The sequence below is a fragment of the Mastomys coucha genome, unplaced genomic scaffold (genome assembly GCF_008632895.1).
Source record: "Mastomys coucha isolate ucsf_1 unplaced genomic scaffold, UCSF_Mcou_1 pScaffold6, whole genome shotgun sequence".
Classification (NCBI taxonomy): Eukaryota; Metazoa; Chordata; class Mammalia; order Rodentia; family Muridae; genus Mastomys; species Mastomys coucha.
Genome location: NW_022196912.1, coordinates 114,246,415 through 114,251,349, shown reverse-complemented (window position 1 = coordinate 114,251,349; position 4,935 = coordinate 114,246,415). Strand labels below are relative to the sequence as shown.

The window sequence follows — 4,935 nt, the reverse complement described above, 5'->3', positions numbered from 1 at the left end:
CCTCTCTGCGCTTTGCACAGAGGCACTGATCTGACTTCCTGTTGCAGGCCCGTGGGAGTGACCTGACCCAGTCTTCATAAATTACATGGTTCTTTGACCCTCAACTCTTTTCTTTCTTTCTTTCTTCCTTTCTCTCTCTCTCTCTCTCTCTCTCTCTCTCTCTCTCTTTCTTTCTTTCTTTTTTCTTTTTTCTTTTTTTGGTTTTTCGAGACAGGGTTTCTCTGTGTAGCCCTGGCTGTCCTGGAACTCACTCTATAGACCAGGCTGGCCTCGAACTCAGAAATCTGTCTGCCTCTGTCTCCCAAGTGATGAGATTAAAGGCGTGCACCACCAGTACCTGGCCTCATGTATTTCATACTTAACATTCATACACATTTATGTTTCTTCTAATTAGAGTCCCCCACCCTCCCAAATAAGCTACTTCTTCTCCCTGTGGCTTCTAGTACCCGCTCTATCACCCCACAGCCTGGTCTAGTACATGAGATTATTTATCTAGAGAGCTGTGGAATCCCTTGCCTGCAGCCCAGACAGAGGAAATGAGGTGATTCAGGTGTGGCTTCTTTGATAGTTAAAAGGCACTGGAAAGAACACAAAGATGGGCTCCAGGGTGCCGAGGTTGGATTGCGCAGTAGCTGGGCTATGACGTCACCATGGAGATTCGGACAGGTTCTGTGGATGTCGGGACTGGCGTCGACAGTGAGAGGAAGAACTCAAGATTCTGGTCCTTTTCTCTACTCTTCCTTTAGCCTGTAACTTTGGGCCAGGTACTGAAATTTGGGCCCCAATTTCCTTACAAAGGCAGAACCAAACAGGTAATTTCAAGTTTCTCTCCCTGTGACCGTATTTTTGTTTGTTTGGGTTGGTTTGTGTTTATTTGTTTGTTTTGGTTTGTGGCTCATTATGAATAAGTTGCACTGGGTCAGTCATAGGTGATATGTTTCATGATTGCCCCAGAAATGACCATTATTCACAGACTGCAGAGACTCTCCAGTTTCCATATTAAGACAACGAGTACGTTTATACTTTCCAAACAACACCGTGAAGCCTAGGCCGGCCATCTATGGATCCTACCTGGTGGTACTGAAACACAGCCTAGTGAATGTGTTAGTCTTAGAAGTAATTTTTACAGAAATCAAGAGGGTACCTGCTCACAAAGATGACACCCTAAGAAGTTTATACAATATTTTTTTAAGATTTATTTATTTATTATATGTAAGTACACTGTAGCTGTCTTCAGACACTCTAGAAGAGCGAGTCAGATCTCATTACAGATGGTTGTCAGCCACCATGTGGTTGCTGGGATTTGAACTCAGGACCTTTGAAAGAGCAGTCAGTGCTGTTAACTGCTGAGTCATCTCTCCAGCTCCAAAGATATTCCTTTTTTGTTTGTTTGTTTGTTTGTTTGTTTTCAAGACAGGGTTTCTCTGTATAGTCCTGGCTGTCCTGGAACTCACTCTGTAGACCAGGTTGGCCTGGAACTCAGAAATCCACCTGCCTCTGCCTTCCAAGTGCTGAGATTAAAGGTATGTGCAACCATCACTTGGCTATACAATATTTTGAATTTTATTCTCTTCAATAATTTTTTGTGGGAGTATGCTGAGGTGAAGCCGGGTTTCAAGTCTGCAGTAAGTGTCCTTGACCATCAGAGCCGTCTTTCTGGCCCTAAGTTCTTATAATTCTTAATTTTAAAATCCCTGGAAAAGAAGTTAAAACCCCCTCCCTCCAAACAGACACATTGTTCATTGATCCTAATAATTACCTTCTGGACATTTCATTTTCTAAATGGCTATAGTTAGGTGGCTCCCCTTGGCTTCTGAAATGTTTTGAACACTGCCAGGAAGTGCCTTGAAGTAAGCGATGGTTCATACTGGCCATCAAAGCTTCGATCAGTCACTCAGCTACCACTGTGGAATGTAACAGCCTACTTTGTTCTTTTCATGTAGTTGGAAAAAAAGAGAGAACACAGACAGCCTGCAGGTCTAGCCTGTAAATGTTCTGGAATTTTCTATCAGTCCCCTACTGACACACCTGAACATTTCTCTTTGGCCACCTGGATGATGCAAAATATAGGACATTTGTTCATCATGCACATGGATGGAATTGGGCCATAGGAAAGAAAAAAAATTTTTTTTCAGCTTTTTCAAAACTTGAGAGCTGACAAGGTAGCACAGCCAGTAAAGGCTTGCGCTACCTGACAGCCTGAGTTCAATCCCTGAGACATGACAGAAGAGAGAACTGACTCTCACAGATCGTCTTCCGACCACATGTATACCCACCCCCCACCCCACCCCACACATTAAATAAATAAGCATAATTTAAAAAAGTGTGCAGAAAAAAAAAGAATCTAAGACAAACTGTAAGAATTGAGCAAATAGGGACACCTCATAAAGATACCAAGGAGCAAGGAATGTCCATTTAGCCTAAAGACAGAGCTTCAGAAAGGTTTACAGAGCAAACACCCATCCCCAAGAAATGCCTGGTTCCAGGAAACGTCCCCGGGAGGGTGGATCTCCCTCCCACCCCTCCTGCAAGCAATCCGTATCTCCCCCTCACCTGGGGCATAAAGGTCAATGAGAACAAAAGACAATGGGCTCCACCAATGAGAGAAAACCAACTCAGGCCGTAAACCTATGTACTGAAAGGTATAAAAACTGTGTGTGCTTTTGTTCCTGAGGATCGCCTTTGCTCAGAATGCAGGACGACCCCAGTACACTGGCAATAAAAACCTCATGCAATTTGCAGCGATCTCCCTCCTGATTCTTCGAGAGTAGGCGACCCACGCCGAAATCTAACAAAACCCTTGGGAATCTCCGCATGAATTCTGAAAATTTGTCCCAATTATACTTCAGTCCTAATCCAAACTTAAATATGATTATTTGTCTTGTTCTCACATAGATAATTTGAGACACAAGATTGTTTTTAATCCCCCTGCTCCCAGTACCTGAGATCATAGATAGGGTTTCAGACATGCTAAACAAGCACTCTATCCCAGAGCTACAAGTCCAGACCCCCTCGCCCTTCCAAAGGATTGATGTTGATGGACTTTCTGACCGCTCATCCCGTGACAAATAGGATAGGTCTCTTTAAGGTTGCTGATTCTGTGATGTTTACTAGACCACACTCGGCTCCCACAGGCTTTCGGTTTGCTTTCAGTACCTTTCATTATTCATGGAGGTTTCAATCCCTTTGAGTTAATGGAATTACAGCACGGTAGAAATACCCTTTGGACGGGCGGGTAACATAAGCACTTGCTATAACTCATTTTCATTGATGTGGATTCTTACATCCGCATCAAACGTCAGCAGGGATTGTCAATCATAGAGAGCTGAACTATAGACAAGTTCTGTCAAAACGGGAGCTTCCCTGGACTCCCATCCCTTCTTTTAGCTTAATTTTTGCTAACTAGAGATCCTGGCTGAGATTACATTGTTCCTGCTATCTCCAAAGACTGACACCTTTTCTTATCTCATGATTTAAGGATCAGGTCTCTTTATTCTAGAGCAGTGGTGCTCAATCTTCCTTATGCTGCGACCCTTTAATGCAGTCCCTCTTGTTGGGGTCACCCCCAACCATAAAATTATTCCATTGCTACTTCATAACTGGAATTTTGCTACTGTTAATGAATCTTGATACAAATATCTGATATTTGACCCCTGTGAAAGGGTCGTTCGACTTCCCTGAAGGGGTCACAAGCCGAAGGCTGAGACCAGCTGCTCTGTACTGTCCCCTCCTGTTGGATTGACCTGGTCATGTTAATTGTTTTCAGGAAGCTGGGTAAAGTCTTAGTGTTTTCTATCAGGAGACAATGACCTCTATATTTTCCCATTTATTTTAGTTACATATATAAGAGTTTGATGAATATTTTAGATGTTTTAAACTTCAAGCCACAGCTAAAAGGAATTCTCTACTGTGCCAGCTCTGATAGTTTTCTTTGCACATACTTGAGAAAATTTTTTGGAGTTTTATTTCCAGTTGCTCAGATCATGTTACAAAGTTTCTCAATCACGTACATTTGGTTTTGCCCCACCCCCTTTATTTCTATGGTTGTGCTGAATAATTCATAGATGTGGGGGATGTAGAGACAAACCTGGTGGAGGAAGAAGTGAGATGGGGACCAGGCGCCTCAAGCTCCTACAACTCCTTGAAGAGCCCTGATCCGGTGTACACAGTGTGTGGTCTCCTTTGCTCTGGGCTACCGGTAAGACGACACAAAGTACCTGAGGACTGGGAGGTGGCTGCTTCCCTTGCCTTCAAGGAAATCTCCCCGGGGATTGGACCCTCTCCTACATGCTCCCGGCCAAGTGAGTCAGATTCTGCTAAACAACACAGGTTGCACTCCGATTTGCCCTTGAATACATAAACGTACACTGTTACAGAAATGATACTCCTCACAAAAGGAAGCCACCATAGGAAAGATGCTTCACAGATTCTTCCCTGAGGTTCAAGTTGCATGGAGAAGGGAAGACTTTGAGATAACCGAAGCCGAGCTTTGGGGATGGTACAGTTTTCATGTTAAAGTGTAAAGCTGTAGCTGCCTATTTAATTTCATAGCCCTCTTTTTAATTTCAAAGTTTAGTTTACTTTTCTTCTGCATGAAGGTTCGAGAGTCATAAGTTCAATTCCGTATTCCCATGCTGGTGCCTGGCTTTTTGTTTGTTTGTTTTTGTTTTTAAATTTTTATTTGATGTGCATTGGTGTTGCACGTATGTCTGTATTGAGGGTGTCATGCATCCCTGGAGCAGGAGTTACAGACAGTTGTGAGCTGCCATGTGGGTGCTGGGAATTAAACCTGGGTCCTTTGAAAGAGCAGCCACTGAGCTACCTCGCCAGCCTCTTGTTTTGTTTTCATGTGGATGCTGGGTCTTGAACTCAGGTCCTTCATGGTGATCAAGAGAAAGGGGGTCTGCAGTAACGTACTAGGGTACACTTATTCCT

At 43.5% G+C, this 4,935-nt stretch overlaps 1 protein-coding gene across 6 annotated transcripts in view; it reads left to right on the top strand.

Moving 5' to 3' along the window:
• The first annotated feature begins 697 nt into the window (after positions 1 to 697).
• The window catches only part of Nrde2 (NRDE-2, necessary for RNA interference, domain containing), a 57,149-nt gene continuing 52,911 nt past the window's right edge, over positions 698 to 4,935 (top strand). For 3 of the 6 annotated variants that reach the window (XM_031355415.1, XM_031355413.1, XM_031355411.1), the window contains exons 1-2: positions 698 to 812; positions 4,065 to 4,198. The gene's annotated coding sequence lies outside the window, so the exon portion shown is untranslated. Of the gene's footprint in view, positions 813 to 4,064; positions 4,302 to 4,935 lie in introns of all 6 variants that reach the window. The other 3 variants (XM_031355414.1, XM_031355418.1, XM_031355417.1) reach the window with 3 other exon arrangements.